The sequence below is a fragment of the Marmota marmota genome, unplaced genomic scaffold, assembly GCF_001458135.2.
Source record: "Marmota marmota marmota unplaced genomic scaffold, marMar, whole genome shotgun sequence".
Classification (NCBI taxonomy): domain Eukaryota; kingdom Metazoa; phylum Chordata; class Mammalia; order Rodentia; family Sciuridae; genus Marmota; species Marmota marmota.
In genome coordinates this window covers 6,956,126-6,974,385 of record NW_026000102.1, presented here as the reverse complement: position 1 = coordinate 6,974,385, position 18,260 = coordinate 6,956,126, and the positions used below count along the sequence as shown (strand labels likewise).

Sequence of the window (18,260 nt, the reverse complement as noted above, 5' to 3'; positions counted from 1 at the left end):
AGCCCAGAACCCAGGCCTGGCCACAGTCCACAGCGTCCCCAGGGCTGCCGTGCCCATCTGGGCTGGAGGACTACACGGATCTGTGCGCCTGGTGCCCATGAACGCTGGGTCCTGGGCTCTGGGACCGACTCTGGGCGGCGCAGGACTGGGTCACTTGTTAGTCTTCGTGTGTGAGGCCCTGGGAGAAGCGGAGGGTGCCCACAGAGGCGAGGGTGGGAGCAGCTATTCAGCACATCCCAAAACCCGCGGCCAAGGACACTGGGACAAAGAGCTGTCCTCATTCAGACAAGCAGCACAGCTTCTGCAGCCCACAAAGGCGGCTTGGATGTGCAGGGCCTGCAGGCGGCTCAGCTTCTCAAAGGCCCCCTCGCGGCTTCCCCAGAGCCTTTGAAGTCAAGAGCCCCTCTCAGGAGGTGACCTTGAACGTCAGGTGCCACTGAGCCCCATCCAGCCCCATCCTGACACCAGCCCTGCTGTGCTGGGACCTGGCGTCCACCCTCCCACCCTCCCACAGGGCTCCGATCACCCCCTGTTGGCTGCGAGCCACTTTCCTCCGTTCTGGCCGGGCAGAATCAGCAAGAGGGCCAGCTGGGAGCAGCGTGGCCTGCAAAGAGCCCGCGGGGACGTGGCTTTTGCTCCCGCTTGGGCCAGGCACACTGTGGCAGGAGAGGCAGGGGCTTCTCACACAGTCACCGTAGCCGTGACTGGATTTCAGGAGCCAGAAGTCAATGCGCTTCTGCACAATTTTGCAAGCAAGAAACAAACCCCCACCTGCTCCCCTGCCCCACCCTGCGGTCGGTGTCAGCTCCAATGGCCTGGCTGTCCGGACAGCATTCCTGGGCCTGCTCTCTGGCTCCCGGCAAGGGTCTCCGCCCCATGAGAGATAAGATAGAGCCGTGTTGGGGAGGAGGTGTGGACGGGGTGCACCGGCACGCTGTGAGTGATAAAAGGGGCTTTGGAAAGGTGCTGACGTGGCCACCGTGCTTAATGAGGTCATCGCCAAAGCTGCTGCCCGATAACCTGGAGGTCAGGCTCCCAAGGTGGCGGCAGCGGGAAGGGGGCCATCTGCTCCTGCCTGTCAGCGCCCAGCACCCAATCACAGCGGCCAGCGCCCAGTGCCTGCAGGGCTCGGCTCCGAGCTCATTTCAGGGCTGTCATCCTCAACCCCAGGGTGCCCTTGTCCTGGGACAGCAAAGGGGAACCCCAGGCCCATGTGCTGATGGGGAGGATGGGGAGCCCAGGGCAGCTGTCAGTCAGGGGCCCAGCCTCCTGTCAAAGCCAGCCTCAGGCGGCCCTTCTCTAGCCCTCAGTCAAGGGTCAGCTTCAGGGTCTTCAAAGCTCCCTGGCCCAGCTGCCCCGTAGGACCTCCACTGTTCTCAATTCTCAGAGGCCTGGGCTATGCTGGTCTCTGTGTTGGGCTTGGGGACTTGGGGACTTGGGCCTGACCTGTGCTTGCTTGGGCGCCCTCTGCCGAGACTTCAGTCCCGTTCTCCAACCATTCAAAAGGGCATCTTCCCTGCCTGGGGCAGGACAGTGCCACTCCTGGACCCTGCTGGGGTGCCTGTCTTCCAGGGGGAGAATCAGGCAGCAGGCCCGAAGGCAGAGGGGAGGCAGGCTCTGCCACCTGATCTGGGTGTCCTTGGAGCAGCTGCCTGGCCCTCCGGCTCTGTTGCTGCCTGCATGGCCAGAGCCTGTGGTCAGGGCCCAGCCTGTGGAAGCTCCTTCCCAGATGTGACAGCTGGTCCCCATGCCTAGGTCCCTGCCGGGATAGGGGCAGTGACTGAGGAAGCCAGGGCCTTGGGGTGGCCTCGACTGGGAGCAGCCCAAGGCAGGGCCATGTCATCATGGGGCTCTCCAGGTGGCCAGCTTGGTCCTCCTCCCTGGACAGAGCCCAAGGTCTGTGCAGCTCAAGGCAGTATCCAGTATCCCTTCAGCCTCAGCCTCCCCTGGGCCCCAGGTGGGGCTCGGTGCCCACTGGGCACTTCTGGGGTGCAGGAGCCCAGCTTTGCAGAGCCCACCCTGAAGGCCAGTCAGGCTCCAATGCAGCTCCCATTTTACTATGGAGCCTGGGAGAAAAGCAAACCAGAAAACGATTTCCAAAAATAGCCGACAGAGAGTGGGAACCGTCTGGGTGGCAGTGCACTGGCCGTCCTCTGGGTGGGCACAGGTTGGCCAGGCAAGCCCTGCGTTCTGGGAGTGGCCCTCAGCTGGCTGGCCAGGCCTTTTGGGGTGAATTCAATTCATTGGCCTGTGGGCTTTGGAGCTGAGCTCAAGCAGAGGCACCTGCTTCCCACAGGATCCAGCTGGGTCCTGGCCAGCACCAGCCTGGATCCCTGCTGGGCACTCACGCACACCAGGTGTCAGAGGGACCTTGCTGGAGCTTGGCCACGGAGTGCCACTTCTGGCCTCTCTGGATAGAAAGGACCTGATGCAGGTGTTCTGAAGACCCCAGGGAGATTTCTGGCACCAGAGCAGAAGTCCTCCTGGGCTATTTAGGGAGAAAACTCTGCCCACTTGGGGTTCCAGGTGTTCTGTAGAACCTCTGCGGCCGGGGATGTAGAGGACCCGGTGCCGGGCTCAGGGGCCGGACTCCAGAGGGGTAGTCTTCACCCCACCAGCCCACCCTGGTCCTGAGCAGGTCCCTGGACTGGCACCGATCTCCCTGCTGTGTGGTGACTGCAGGGTTGGCACAGACACCACAGACTGAGCAGCACTTGGACATCTGTTCACACAGGCTGGGGTTTATGTGAAAATCCAGAGGAATGTGTTTGTCTTTGATAAGTTTTTCCCCAAGTTCATAATAACAGCTGCATCGACCCTGGAGGGTCTGCGCCCTTCCAATACCCTCTGAGAAGGCCCAAGGCTGGAGCTGGGAATCTCTTGCCAAGAGCCACGTGACATGGGACAGCAGAGCTCTGACCGGCTCCAGAACCTCTCCTTCCCCTGAACGGTGCCGCCTCCTCCCAGACAGACACTCTGAAAACTTTCCCACAAAATTAAGCCTCCTAGAACTTGGCCTTCTTCCTAAATCCCAGGAGGGGAGCCTGTTGGGTTCCCCAGCACAGTTCTCAAAGGGACATGGCTGCTGCTGGGTCACCAGGAGCTGGGAGGCCGCCTCCATCTTGTCCCCAGGACAGCAGAGCCCAGGGCTACCCGGGGGGGGGGGGAGGGGGCTCCCCTGGCCAGCACAACTCCTAGCTGTGCTCCTTCCTCCCTCCCCACCCGGGCTCCCTCCTGCTCCCTTCACCATGGCCCTCCTCCCACTCCAGCCTGCGGGGGCCACTCTGATCAGAGCCACGAGGTGCCCTGTACCAGGACAGGGCACAGAGAGCTGGCAGAGGGAGGGGTCAATGCCGGAGGGTGTCTAGGCTGTACCATGGGCTTCTGGGTGAGGGTCCCCTTTCCAGCCACCAAGGACATCCTCAAAGAGCAGACCAGCCCAGGTTTTTCATCCAAGAGGTCACACTCAGGAAGGACAGGGCGAATGCTCCATGAGCAATTCCACTGGCTGCAGGTGAGCTCAACAGCCCTGGGCAAACAGGGCACTGGGTCATCCTGGGAGGGGACACCAGAGTGTCAGGGCTGATGGCCCCTGAAGACACATGCTCCCCCCAGGCCACCTTTCTCTCAATGAGCCTGGGTTCCAGGGCCGCTCCCCTGGCCCCCTGTTCCGCCCCTGCCCACGGGCTGGTTTATTTCTGCTCAGAAGATTTCCCACGGCAGAGTCGAGGTCTCTGGCTGCTGGCTTCAGGTTTTAATTGTTTTTCTCCCTCTAAATTCTCTGGTGGGCTCCCCCTTGGGCCTGCCCCCAGCAGTGGCCGGGAGGGCGGGGCTGCAGGAGCGTCTCCGCCCCCTCTGCTCTGCGGCTTTATTTGTTCTCCTTCCCTTTCCCCTTTCTTCTCCCTGCAAGGGCCCAGCCTCTGTGATTAAGCCTCCAGGTCTCCTGCTGCTTCTAATAGGCCTGCAGGCTTGACCATCTGATGAGAACCGCTGCGCCAGCCTGCTCCGAGCTGGCGCTGGAATCTCCTAGCGCACGGTATTAATCATCACTGTCAGGCCACTCGGGCCTAAATACGTCCACCCAGCATAAAATTATACCAAACAGGAAAAAAGAGGCCATGATTGGCCACATATTGAAAACAGACATTAGACGGCCCCCACCCTCAACGTGTCCCCCACACGCCAATTTCAGGGTCCCCACCAAGGCCTCTGCCCAGCTGAATGAACAGTAGATGGCTCAGGGTGTAGGTCGGACCACATTCGGCACTCACAAGGTCCCGTGTCGTGTGCTCAAGGGACTCAGAGGGAGGACGGGGTCTCGCCTCGGCCGTGGGGCCTGTGTGCCGGCAGGAGGCGCCACTCTGGGTGCCCACCCTTGGGCTTTCCCCCAGGGAGCCGCAGGACCCCCTTGGGAGCACTTGTGTACACACTGTTGGCCACAGAGGCTGCCTCTCTGGAGAAGGAGACCAGAGCTGCCCGAGGAGGCAGCCCGGGAGCCGCAAGCTGGAACTCTAGAAGCTGGCCCCAGGCCCAGACGCCCTGCAGCCCGGGCTGGCCCCCGGTAGCTGGGATTGCATCCTCCCTCCCCTGGCAAATGGCGGAGCTGGTCATAAAAGTTAACCAGGTGTGAAATGCATGCTGCCTGAGGTGAGGGGCAAGCTTGGAGGACAGACGTCCCCCTGGGTTGGCCTTTCCCCACCTGGGTGGTTCTGGCCCAGACGGTTGTCTGCAGAGCAAGCAGGGAAGCAGGGGTGTTTCTTGTGACATCTCAGGGTGGACTCCGCCCCAGAATGCCTGTCCCAGAACCACCCGCAGCCCTCTCACCCCAAAACACCTGGCGAGTTCAGGCATCCCTGCTGGTCACTCACTTACATCCCAGTGGGTGCTGGACTGACCCCGGCTGATGTCTCTGCCGGGGACGGGCAGGACCCTGGGCAGCCTCCTGAGGGCAGAGCTCCTCTCGTCCCACTGAGGCACCTCACCCTCACTGCCCCTGGGAGCATTGTGGAAAGAACTGGTGGCCCTAACTCGGGTCTGTGGGGCCTGGGGACCTCTGGTCGTGCAGAGGACTGCTCGAGAGAGCAGCACTGGAGGCTGGAGCCCCTGCATACAGCCCCTGTGTCCCAATGATGCCCAGGGCCATGCTGGCGGCAGGCTGAGCTGGGACTCACGGAAACAGCCAGAAGGGCTATACAAGCCCAGAGGATCTCTGCAGACGTCCTGGAGGGCCCAGAGCACCTGCCCCATGATGCTCTCCCTACTGGGGCTGAGAGAAAGGGGCGCACCACAAGCTGCAGCCCCTTGAAGCTCTCCTGCGGCCCCAGGCCCACAGGACGGTTCTAGTCGGTGCAGCCACCTCCTGGGACCAGACACCTAAGACTAAAGTGCGATCAAAAGTTAAGTGGCAGGATTGCCCAATAGTGGGGGACTGGCTGATAAAGAGTCACCGCCTGCTCTTCACCCCTGGGGTGTCCTGAGCCCTTTGCCCCTGGACTGCAGGCATCTACCAGGGGTAGATCAGGTGGTGCAGGGCCTTAGGGCCCAGAGCCACCTTTCTAGGTCATGTGTGTGGAGGCAGGGAAGGGCAGCACTGAGTAGGGCTGGAAGGTTTGCAGAGGGCGCCATATATGTTGGGGCAAGAGGACCATTTCCTTCCCCATACTAATTGGCTGAGTGGATACCGGTTGGTTCCGTAGCGTCGATGTCTGTAGTCCTGCCTGACCACCTCCCAGCAGGTCAGGGTCAGGATGGGCTAGGTAAGCAGCTGATGGCCCAGAGGCAGCGGTGCTGGACGCTGAGTGTGGGCAGGGCGCCATGTGCACCCAGGTGGGAGAGGAGGCCCGGCCTGTGCCCTGAAGGGCTTTGTGGCCAGGTTGGAGGAGGCTGGAGTGTGACCCAAGGCAGAAGGCCACAGTCGGCCTCTGAAGCCCAGCACAGGAGGTCCTGGGCCACTCCTGGGTCAGGCAGGGACGGGGCACCAGGACCAGGTTGCCCAAGGCTGGGAGTCAGAGTGGGGAATGGGTCTGGCCCACAGGACACCAGACCTGCAGGGACGGGGGCACAGGAAGGGGACCCCAGACCCCCAGTCAGACATCTTGGTGTCTTGTCCATCGAGCCAGGGTTACACGGGACAGTCTAGCAGAGCTTTCTGAAGGGTGTGTGTGAGGCGGCTGGACAGGTCTGGGTGCAGTCCCTTCCCCAGGGTGACATCAAATACTGTGTTCTCTTTGGATGATGATGAAGGAAAGGCTCAGTGGCCCCTGGAGAGGGGGTGCCGTGCCCTGGGTCAGTCTGTTGGTCTCTCAGGCTTCTGGACCACAGTCCTCACTTGAAGGGGACCCCGAGTGAGATGGTGGGCGCCACAGCTGAGTATGAGACACCAAGACACCGGTGGCTCCCGCTGCACAGCGACTCCCAAGGGCTGTTCTGGAGCCCCCAGAACCCCACCCAGGGCCCTCATCAGCTCTCAGGCCACCCAGGAGAAGCCAGCACCTAGAGCGCCCAACACTGCCCTGTGAGCCAGAGCCGGGAGGTGGCACAGGGCCGGGGCCATGTCCTGGCCACCAACACCTGCCGGGTCATACCCCATGGTCTCCGAAAGTTGGACGCCCTGTGGGTCTAAGACCCTCCCCCCCCAAAAAAAAAATCCCTGCCTAAGCTCTGCAATGAGTGGGGTGCAGACACCAAGGAGCAGCCCCTCCTGGGGCCTCCCGAGAAGACCGCAGGACTGCCCTCCCTGCAGCAAGGCAAGCGCAGCCGTGGCCCAGGACCCCTCCGAGTTCTGGAAACAGCACAGTTTGCTTTTCCCAGGAGCCCCATGACGGCATTAGTAAAACCTACTTAATCTTAAGCACACACCGCCCTCACCGGCCTGGGTAGGCGGGTGTGCGGGTGGGCCACAGCATCTGGGATTGGTGGAGTTGTTCCAAAGTTCCCAGCCCCCTGGCCCCTTCACCAAGTCCTCAGCTCCCAGCCCAGAAGCCCAGGGAGAGAGCCCTGGGTACACTGGGGCCAGGCAGGATGACCAGCCGCCTTATGACAGGTGGCGCGTGTGATCAGCCCAGAGGGCCTGGCACCTGTGTTTGCTCCCAGTTCCCTCCCAGGAGACAGGGGTGCCCAGCCTGTTGGAAGAGCATTTCAACCACACAAGCGGCTGAGGCTGAGCCGGGCTGCGGGGGTCTGGGGTCTGGGTCCACGCGTGTGGTAAGGCGGTGCCTTATGGAGCAGCTCCACAAGGGAGGCCCCGTTGACCGGCCAGTGAGCCCGTTTCACCCACTAGCAAGCCGGGGAATCCCCGCTGCAGGGACCCACAAACCCAGGCTCTCTGCCTCTCCAGGCCGTGGAGGGATGTGCTCTCCTGACGGTGGAGCAATTTCACTTTTGACTCCACAGAGTGGGGCAAACACGCTGCACGGCCAGTTCACCCACTGCAGCCCTGAGGGGGGCCCCCGGAGCGCCTCCACCCAGAGACCAGCCACAGCCATCCTCACCCTGCCGTGGACAAGTGAGCTCTGCCATGCAGACAGCGTGGCTCATCTCTGCTGTCTGGGCCAAGTACGGGGCTGCCCCAGTGGCCTGTCCACCTAAGACAGACCCGGTTCCTGTGACTCCAGGGCTGAGGACTCCCACCTCAGCCAAGAACAAGGACCTTATTCTCAGGCCGGGCAGGCCTCCCTGGGTCCCAGGCCTGTCCACGTCCACACACGAATGGAACAACTTCCTTCAAGTCCCTGTGACAGCTGCACACCCCGGCCAGCCAGCCCGTTCCAGCTGGAGAACCTTCCAGAGTCCTCCTCCCTCCTCCCTAGAGCCCAGGGAAAGAAGCACTAGGCTTGGTGGGACTGAGAGACCCCACCCAGGGCTGGACAGAGCCCCACTGGGAGCTCACATGCACCCTTCGGAGTCCCCCAGACTCATGGCCTCTGCTTTTTCCTCCTCTGGACCAAGAAGCACCATCTTCCCTGGAGGCTGTGGCCTGCGCTGGAGCAGGGGTGTGGATGGCTTGCACGGGCCATCTTCCCTGTCCACTCCCACCATGGACCCGCCTCCCACCCTGCCGCTTGACACAGCACACAACAGCAATAGCTGAGAGCACCTTTTGTCTACAAGATGGCCAGGGGTCCTCAACTGGCCACTGTGCGCCCCTGCTGGGGCCACCGCAAGAGTTGCAAATGGTTGTGGTTTTCTGCTGGGTCACTACTGGCATCTGATGGGTGGAGTCTGGGGAGCCTCTTGGACATCCCACAGTGCCCAGGAAGGAACCCCCTGCCCAGGACAGAATGCCCCAAACCCAAAGGTCCCTGGAGATGCAGTGCACAAGCCCTGCAGGAGGCCACAGTCTAATTCCACAAAGCCACTGGCATCGCTAACCGGAAAAGACGTCCCAGAGCAGGATTCCTGCTGCACCCTGGGGGTTACGTTAATGATTCAGGTGTGCGTCAGCCATTGAAGGGAGATGTGCTGGGCATGACCACAGGGCTCATGTCCTGGCCCCGTCCATCTGCATCCATCCTCAGAGCCGAGGACGGGGGCGCTGGCCCAGGGCTAAGGGGACAACACAGACATGGTGCACTGGGCCAGTCTCTGGCCTTAGAGGACAGCTTGTCCCTCAGTCTTGTACTCAGACCAAAACCACAGTAAAACCCCTGGCTTCATGGGTCACAGGTTTCAGCCCACCTGCCAGGGTTCTTGAAAGGGGCCTTCTCCGGATGGAAGAGCTTCACTCTCAAAGAGCGTGGTGGAGGTTGAGACCAGGGCGGTGGGCGGCAACCAGGGAGGTGAGGGGCTGAAGACCCCGCGGCTGTAGACAATCACCTGCAGCCCCTGCTCCCCGCGGCCCCGGTAGATAGCCCGCTTGCTCCTCCAGGTGTGGCTCTGAGCAGGTAGAACACAGCCTGCGCCTCCTGCTCCTCCCCAGTCAGAGCCTGGGTCTCCCACGGCCCCGGAAGAGGCAAGTTGTCAACCCCCTCCCCGCACCAAGCCCTGCTTAAAAGTCTGTGACATCTCTCCAGCGTGCCTGCAAGGTGACGAGCTCGGGGGAGCCACTCGGCAGCCGGCCCCGGGAGGCAGGCGTCGCACACGGAGGAGGAGTTGGGCCGACAGTGGGAAATTGGGTGGAGTGCCACCTCATCCCAAGTCTCCACAGTCATCGTGCGATGGTCAGGCCAGGGGGAGGCCTGCCCCCAAACCATCTCCAGGGAATGGACATCGGTGGCATTGCCAGCCTTGAGGAGTGGAGGGACGGCCACAGCTGTCATCAATCTTGGGTCCTCCCACAGCCAGTCTGCGAGCAGAGTCTGTCACTACTGCAGTCCCCAGCAGACAGACATACAGACAGGTTTTAAGTGCAGAGTTGTTTTCTAAGTACAGAAAATCGGGGTCCACAGCCAGGCCGGGCCCCTCCCTTCATGCTGGCTCTGGGTTCACAGAAACAGCCGTCCTGACCTCCTCGGATTCCTCAGGGCGTCCCCTGGGCCGGGGCCCAGGAAGAGGCACCACCCTGCCCCACTCGAGGGCCCCAGTCAGAAGCGCCGCCGCAGCCCCAGTGCCGCCGTCCGCTCCATCTGCAACGCATCTCTGCGCAGTTACTGTGCGGCTCGGGTTTCAGCCTCTGCTCCACCTGTCAGCGATGTTTATCCTCATCCACGCTCACACTCCTCTCCTCGGCCTCCTCTTAAAGGGTCTTTAGAAAGTTGTTGGCAGTCTTCACTTCTCTCCCCCTGGAAGAAACAGCTTCCCCTGTGTGCTCAGAGAACATGCAGGGTCTGTCCGTCAGCAGCCCAGAGCTGGAGGCACGGGGGCGGCCCAGCACACACAAGGTCCCCCGCGCCAAAGTGACGCTCACGTAGGAGCTGGCATCGGACATGGCTTCACACGTGTCCACTGTGCAGGCGCTGGGCAACGGTGCCACGGGCAGGAGCAAGAGGCCCGGCCTGCCTCCTAGTTCGGTCCCTTCAGCCAGCTCAGTGGCCAGGGAGAAGAACAGCCAAGTGTGCTGGCCCCATGCACCCTACTAGCAGGCCACAGTCCTTGTCCCTTGCTGTCACATAGCTGAAAGCTCTGGTGAATGAATCAAACGCTGCTTTTATCTGTCATCCTGGACACGACTCTCTAATGATAACCATATGTGCAGAGCTTGTGTGTTACTGATCAGGGACTTCAGGCCAGGAGAGGGTCTCCTCTATAAGCTGCAGGCACCTGGATCCTGTGCCAACTCTTTGTTCCTGAATGGCAGGCTCGGCTCTTCTGGGACAGACGTCTCCATGATCTGTGCCAGCCATGCGCACCTTCATCAAGCCACAGGTTCGCCCAGACCACGGGTCCCTCTCCGTCAGGGTCAACCAGGACCAGTGTGCTGTCTTTGGGCACCAGGACTGCCTCCAAGCCACCTCAGAGGCCAGGACAAGTATTTGAGAAGACTCTGGCACAAAGTGTTGGGGACAGGCACCCACGGCTGCCTGGCTGCCAAACTGCTGTCCCCTCCACCACGCACGGAGCAGCAGAGCCAGACACCGTCCTGAGGTCCTCCCTGGGTTCTCTGGGAGGGAGGGGGGAAATCCACAGGGCCTCTGGACAGTGAGACAAGAGCAAACCTGGCCAAGCCACCGGGAGCAGGCTCCAACACCAAGGACCACAGTCATGACACCAGAGGTCCACAGGAGCTGGAGAGACAGCCCTCAGCTCCCAGCAAGACCCTCCCATCCTGTTGGACCAGAGGCCACTCCGTGTCTCCAAAGGGGAACCTCCCGGGAGAGCCACCAAATGGAGCCAGATGTGTGGGTGCCTGGCTGCTGCAGGGGGGAGGGGCCCCACTGGCCGGGGTGCTGCACGCTCTTCTCCAGCAGAGCCACTTGTGTGTGACGGAGCGAAGACACGATGTAACAATCAGGGCAGTGTCTGCAGAACAGTGTTCCATTGAGCGGCCTGAAAGCCCTTCTGAAGTGGGGGCGGCCTCCGAGGCGGCATTCCTCACCCCACGGCTCAGCTCCACGGGGCGACGGCAGGACCTCAGGAGCCCTGGAGAGGCCCCGGGCGGCCTTGGAAGCACGCATCTGCTCTCACTGTCCTGGCTGTGGCCCCCCCACCCCGTCCCCAACTCCCAGCAGGGGCTGGAGACAGGGTCTCTGGACCTAAGGAAGCCATCTGCAGCCAGAGCCAACACTGAGCATGAAGTACAAGACCCTTCCCCAGGGTCTGGCTGCTGGGGTGCCCTGCTTCACGCCAGCCATGCAGAGCAGTCCCTTGGAGGCTGTGTGGGTCCCAAAGAAAGGGTGTTCCAAAGACAGACACCTTGTGCATCTCCGGAGCAGTCCGAAGCCTACCCACCGTAACCCTGAACCTCCTCTGGGGAATGATAAGCCAAAACCCTACCAAACCAGAGGGGAACAGTCCTGAGCCTTTGGGAGGAAGACCCCAGTGTCTGGGTAAAGAGTGACCCGTCCACCTAGCACCGCCCCAGAGGGAGTATCTGTCTGCTGGTGGCAGCTCCCTGGACCATCTGGAAGCCGAGGAAGGCACCCCTCTGGACTCAGTCCCACCCCTGGCAGACTGCCCCCAGCAAGCATGGAGCCCCACCTGGTTTTGTCTTGGGTCAGCTCTGGGGACCTGGCCCTTCTTCTAGCAAATGCCCCGCCCAGTGTTTGTAGAGCAAGCCTCAGACTCTATTGAAAACCCTGAAACCAGCCGGGGCATGGTGACCGAGGGCTCATCACTGGCACCCCCAGAAGGCTTCCTGAGGACCGAGGTGACTGAAGAAGATGCAGGCTCATGGCGGCAAGGCAAGAGGAGCAAAGGAACTAAGGCCCAGAAGTCTCCACACCTGGGAGGTCGGGAGGCTCCCCGGAAGGGAGAGAGATGGGCCAGGAGAGGCCAGGAGCACAGCAGGTGGGAACAGTGACAGAGAACGGGTGGGTTCGGATGGTCATCTGGAAGGCCAGTCTGCATCTCTCTGAGAAGCCACGCAGATGGTGGAGGACACCCACACTGTGGATGGCCGAGGTCATGGGAATGCCAGGAAGCAGGTGCCGTGGGGTTTGCAGGGGCAAATCTTGGAGGAGGATTCCCCGAATCAAGCCCTAACGAAGGAGGCCGCTCCTCGCAGCCTCGTGGCTCTAACTTCTCTGGGACTACTTCCTGCTGACGTCCTAGGCTACTCCAGGGGTCAGGGACACACGGCCTACACAGCTTCCCTGCTGGCTGCTCTCGGCCAGCCCCCAGGGTCACCAGACATTTGCTCAGAGCTGAGCCCCCCTCCAGCTCAATGTCAGCTCAGGGTCATGCAACCTCATACCTAGGGACCAGTACACCACCCCTCCTCACTGCTCCCCAAGGAGCGAGAGGGACCCTGGGATCTGGGAGGCTGGCGGGCAAGGACCTCTCTGAAGGGGCCACCTGACCCTCAGCTGGGTCAGATGTCAGGTACAACTGTGGGACGTTGGGGCTGCAGGCTGCCATCTGCTGCCCACCTCTCCCCCACAGAGCTGTGTCCCTTTCACACTGTGTTCACAGCAACACCCCACACCAAATGACCATGTCACATCATCCTTAATTAAACATTCCATGGGAAGGTACTCATCTCTGCGACCCTCCCACCTGCCGAGGGTCCAGGCCCTGGAATGCTCACGGCCAGAGGAATCTGGCCAGCTCCAAGGCTCTGGGGCTCCCAGGCGCTCTGCAGACTGTGTGGGCTGCTGTCTCCAGCAGGAGGCTGGCTTCCTAGGGTCCCCTCGTGTCACTCATAGATGTCTTCATTGCTGAGAACCAGTCGCAGCCTGGATCTCCTGAGTGTGAGATGCGAGGTTAGCTGTCTTGGCTCTGACCACCTCCCAAGCCCCGTGCGGCTGCCGAGGGGCACACAGCTCAGAGCTGCCCTTCTAGGCTCAGCCACGCAGCGCTAACGGGCAGCTGTTTCCCACAGCACGACAGCCACCGTGAAGAAACACGCGGGAAGCCGAGATGTTAGGAGCAAAAGCCTCCCGAATAAGGAGGAGGAAGAAGAATAGGAGGAAGGAGGAGGAGGAGGGAGAGAGACCCAACCCCAAACATAGGCACGGCAGCCCGGGCAGAGGGCCTGGCATGGCCCCCCGCACTGCCGGGCATCGGGAACTGTGAAGAGGCCTGTGTACGCTTCTGTCCATGCTGTCCTCTTGCCATGTGGCCCTGGGCATAAGAACTGGCGGTGAGGTGCACACAGTGCTCCCAGAGCTCTGTGCGCTGGCTCCCCACGTCCTGTGGGCATCTGGAAGAGCACGCCGTCCACCGCCAGCCCCACCCTGCCCTTGACAGCTGTGCTAGTTAATGCCGTGGGCCAGGAGCAACGCGGCCCCCGGGCAGGGCTGTCTGTGCTCAGGTGGTTTCAAGGTGTTGGGGGCCTTCCTGGCTTTGCCATCAAGTAGAGCCCCAGTGGCCCTGCCCAGCAGCCTCGTCTTGACCTGGTGCCTTACGGACCCAGAAGTGCCTGGGATCGGCTACAGCCTCACGAGGCACCTGAAGGCTAATGTGAGCCCCTCACCCCAGTCAGCCCGGTGATGGCACTCTCCCCCCTCAGCTCAAGTCACCCCTCACCCTGGGTCCCCATCACCCACCCCACACTCCTGGCAACAGCCTAGTAATGACCCGCACGTGGCCCCTGGTGTGAGGGAAAAATTAAACCAGGATGGGTGACCACATGGCTGTTTGCTGCCCAGCAATTGCCTCCTCCCCACTTGGCTGCCTGGGGACAAATGGCCCCGTAGAAACAGAGACAGAGAGTTTAATGATCAGGCCAGCCAGGGCGACCCGAGGTCTGCGGCCCAGGCCCTGTCTCTGAGCCCTGACGGGACACGTTTACTGCTTCAGAGGAAGCGGCATGTCTTGGGTGGCCCTGCTATTTCTGAGCCTGCATATGTCACCAACAGGGCTGTGTGCTCTGCCCCTCTTCCCTACCCCAGCTCCGGCCAGGTCACCAGAACTTCCCCCCAGGAGATCCTAAGGAACACACCAGGGATCTCTAGGGAAACCCTGGTTCACCTGAGCCAGGGACCCACTTGTCCAGGGATCCAGGGCAACAACCTGGGTTCACGGGCATCAAGAAAAGGAGAGCTGGCCACAGGTCTCCCAGAGCTCTGCAGAGACCAGAGGACCGTGGGTGGCTGCTCAGGTGGGCACTGGCCTAGGGGTCCCATGCGCAGACAGCTCACCCTCAAGCTATGGCACTGAGAGTCACAAGTGGTTAGATGCTGTCTCTACCCTGGGATGGGGGCCATCCGTCCCCTGAGGATCAGGGAGAGGAAAGGGGGTGTGTGGCTCTGTTTGGGAAGGAAGGAGAGGCACAGAGGAGGGGGGCTTCCTGGCTGTTCCTCCTTCTCATGACTGGGGCAGCAGCCTGAACTGCCGAGCCACTCGCCTCCTGCACTGGACCCGAAAGATTGGCCACTTTTCTAAGCTGTGGGTAACAGGGGTCCCATGATCTCCTGGCATCCTCCAAGTCAGACACTGGGGCACTCTGGGCAGCTGGTGGCCCCAGATGTCAGCCCTGATGTCAGCCACAGGCCAGAGGTGTCAGGTCCCAGTGCTGCTGCTGTACCCACAGGTCATAAATACTGCCTAAGTGGCTCCTGTCACTTGACCGCAGCCTCATTTCCATTCCGCAGCAGCAGAAGGTGATTAATGAGAATTATCATTAGCACTAATCAGAGCCGTTTGGAGGAGGTGGGGGTGGAAGGAAATGCCCTTTGTGAGGCTGCGGAGCCCACTTCGAAGGGTGTGTGTGGCATGTGTGTGGAGGGGGGCACACGCTCCTGCCCTCGTGCACACAGGCACAGGACCAGGCTGTGGGGCTGGCCAGCGGGAGAGGGTCTGGGAAGATGGGGAGGAGGTGAGGATGAAAGTCGCCCGTCCTGTCTGAGGGGCCCTCACGAGGCCGTGGCCGCCCCGGCCTGCCGACAGCCCGAGAACACAGGCTTTGCACAGCTTGGCCCGGCTGGAATGAATTCTCTCCTGCCGCCAAACACGACCATGACTTAATGCGCTTGGCGGCTGCTCGCAGACTGGACGGGCTTGGCCAGAATTAAAACTGGGCGGTGGCTGAGGCCCTGACGGGAGGTGGGCATTCTCTGTGGGTTCCGTTTCCTCCTTCCCACCAGCGCGGCCCTGACCGCTGCCCGGGGCCTCCTCCTGCTGGGGACGCCCTCTCCCTCCTGGCCGAGGAAGTGGCCGACCAGGGCCCTGCACCAGGCGTCCTGGCTGAGGGGGGGCCTGGAGTGGCTTCCAGATACAAAGTGTCCTTTTATTGGAAATATCAATTCAGAAAGGGGCTAGTAGTAAGCCGAGAATATTTGGATAAACTTGACAGCCCCAAAGACTGAAAAAAGACCTTTTGTTCCCCCCAAGAAGAAGGCTGCCGTCCCACCCTGGGCTCTTGGAGCAGCTCCAGAGAAAACTGAGGTCGGAGTAGAAAAATGATCAGGGCGTCTCGTGAAAGATCTGGACTCTCAGCCCAATGTTTATTATCATTTATTTTATTTTTTTATTAGAATGTGTGGTTAACATCCTATTGCGTAATACCAGACTGTAATCGTGTCCGCGAACACCACGGCCAGCCTGCACAGCTCTGCTGGCGCACAAAGGGGACCTTGTGGCATTTGCGGGCGGCGGGGGGCTGCACATGTGTTATGTTTTGCTCGGCTTTGTTTTCGAGATGTCGATGACCCGTTTGCGAGGGTGTGAGCATCTTCTAGCGTTTGCACCCTGATCAGCGAAGAGGCTGCCGCGGCACGTCGTCTCAGTGCCAGGGAGGGTCCCCTCTCCATGCGGGGACAGGAAGCCACAAGTGTGGTGCGTGGTCATGGCTGGGAGGGGTCTCCCCAGCACAGAGGGGAGCTGACTGCAGGCTGTTTGCTGTGGCTGGGGGCTGGGCACCCCTAGAGACTGCCTTTCCACTGAACCCAAGCCTGAGGCACCAACAGTCTCAGGCTTCTGGGGAGACCCTGGGATATGATGGGTGGCAAGTCCTCGCACCTCCCCAGAAGAGCCAGGGCCAAAGATACACACCCAGCATGTGGCTCCTGGATTTCTTGCCAGAATCTCTGCCTCTGCTCTAGAACACGGTCGTCTCTTAGAACACGTGGGGGATTGGTTCCGGGATGCTCCCCAGGGACCCAAATCTGCAGTGTCCAGGTCCCTTACATGAAATGGCCTGGTATTTGCTCAGAACCCCTGCGTCGTCCCCCCACGGATGGCAAACCATCCCTAGAGGACCCGTAACACCCCAGACCCCCTCCATGTGGGACAGCGGCTGCTACACCGTGTCGTTCAGGGAATGATGGCGAGGAAGAAAGTCTGCTCACGTGCGGCGCAGATGCCGTAAGGGTTTCTGGAATGTTTTCAATCCCAGCTTCGTCGAATCCACGGACACAGAATCCAAGGCTAAGGAAAGCCAAAAAATGGAGGAAGTATATTTTAAAGTAGTTACATATGAATTTATTTTTTGAACTGATAAGACTTAAACAAATTACTGGAACAGAGAGAGTACTTATTAAAAAGGTTATGATTCTGTTATAGTTTTCATTAAATTCTGTAAACGTTAATTTGGATATGAAATTGAAAAAAACAAGCTCGTCTTCAAATCAAGGCACATGAGCACGATTCAAAGTGATTATTTTTATTTAAAAGATCATCTAAAGCTGGGTGTGGTGGCGCGTGCCTATGATCCCAGAGACTCAGGAGGTCAAGGCAGGGGGAGCCCAAGTTTGAGGTCAGGCTGAGTAATTAGTGAGACCTTGTCCTAAAACTAAAAATGAAAAGGGCTGGGGATGTGGCTCAATGGTAAAGTGCCCCTGGGTTCAATCCCCAGTGTTAAGGAAGGAAGGAAGAGAGGGGGGGAGGGAGAAAAGAAATCACTTAGAAATGCCAGTGTTCAGACAGGGAGAACGACAACAGTGACTTTAAAGTAAAGTGCTGCATGTGGAAAGAAAGAGGAGGTCCAGAAGAGGAGCGGGGGTCAGGACACTGTGCCTCTGACATGCCAGAGCCGAATCTCCCCAAAGAGTCCAAGAACCTTCTAGAAAACAGTCCATCCACCCCCCCCCCCACCTGCTTTGTGACATTCCAGACCCACCAGGGACCACGGGGACCTCTTGTCCTTCCACAGCTGCCGAGGGCTGCCTGCTCAGGTCCCTGCCTGGACAGCGCTAGCAGTGGACTCCAGGATAGAAATCCCGGCTCAGGAGCCACTCCAGGTTCTGCTCTGACACCTCTCTCTGGAGGGAAGTTTGGGGACGAAGGCACAATGGTGGGGCTCTGGGTGGGACTGCCACTAGACCCAGAGATCCCCAAATTGAGCAGAGACCATTAGCCTTGCCTCTCCTTAAACTCATCTCCCCTGCTGCACCTGCTCCCCGATGGGGAAGGAGCCATCTTCGCACCGAGCCCCTCTTCTGGGGAGAGTTCAAGGCAGTCACCAGGGCAAGTGCCCCAACTCAGGACAGCCAGCGATGGCATACCTGCCAGCCACATCTGCTCTGATTCCGCAACAGATGCCCTACCCATGGGCTTTTCTGCACATCCCAAGACGGTGGAGAAGCAGCCCCCCTCGGAGCATGTTCCCCCCTCCTGCTCCCGAGGGAGGGCCAGGTCTGATCAAAGGAAAAAGTGGAGTAGCAGAATCCCCAGAGAAAGGTGCTGATTCAAACGCTCCTTGGCCCCCAGTTTGATTTCTGGATAATGGGCTACACTGTGCCCCTCTGCCCTGCAGCCCCTCCACTGGGTTGGTGGAAGCAGTTCGGGGTCACCGGCATCATGTGAATATGCTTGTGATCAGATGTTTAGTAGACCACTTTGATTCTATTCCCTGGGCTTGAGTGGATGTTGGAGTGAAGCTGGTGAAGGGGATCTAGGCAATGCCGCTGTGGGGGACGCATTTGGTCCCCTTGATGTATGTTGTCAACAATGACTAGCTGGGACACGGGACAGAGGGACAGCTGCTGGGTGGTTCCACCCACAGCACAAGATTGATGTGGCCACACCTTTGTCTATGAATCATTTCAAACTTGCTGATTTGACCTGTCCTGCCCAGTTTGGGAAGGAAGTTGGCTTTCAGCCCCAAGAGAGACATCACTGGTTGAGCCCACATCCAAGGGTAGACCTAGCAGGCAAAACCATTACCAGGACCCAGGTGGCCGCTGGCTGGGACAACACTACCCGAGAAGCTGATCTGACTTCCCTCTTGTCTTGGCTGCTGCACGTCCTGCAGCTGGGAAGGAGCAAGGGGCGGGGGGGGGGGG

The 18,260-nt window shown here is 60.2% G+C and overlaps 1 protein-coding gene across 6 annotated transcripts in view; it reads left to right on the top strand.

The window, feature by feature from the left end:
- Prdm16 (PR/SET domain 16) overlaps positions 1–18,260 on the top strand; it is a 201,831-nt gene that overhangs the window by 127,869 nt on the left and 55,702 nt on the right. The window lies entirely within an intron of this gene.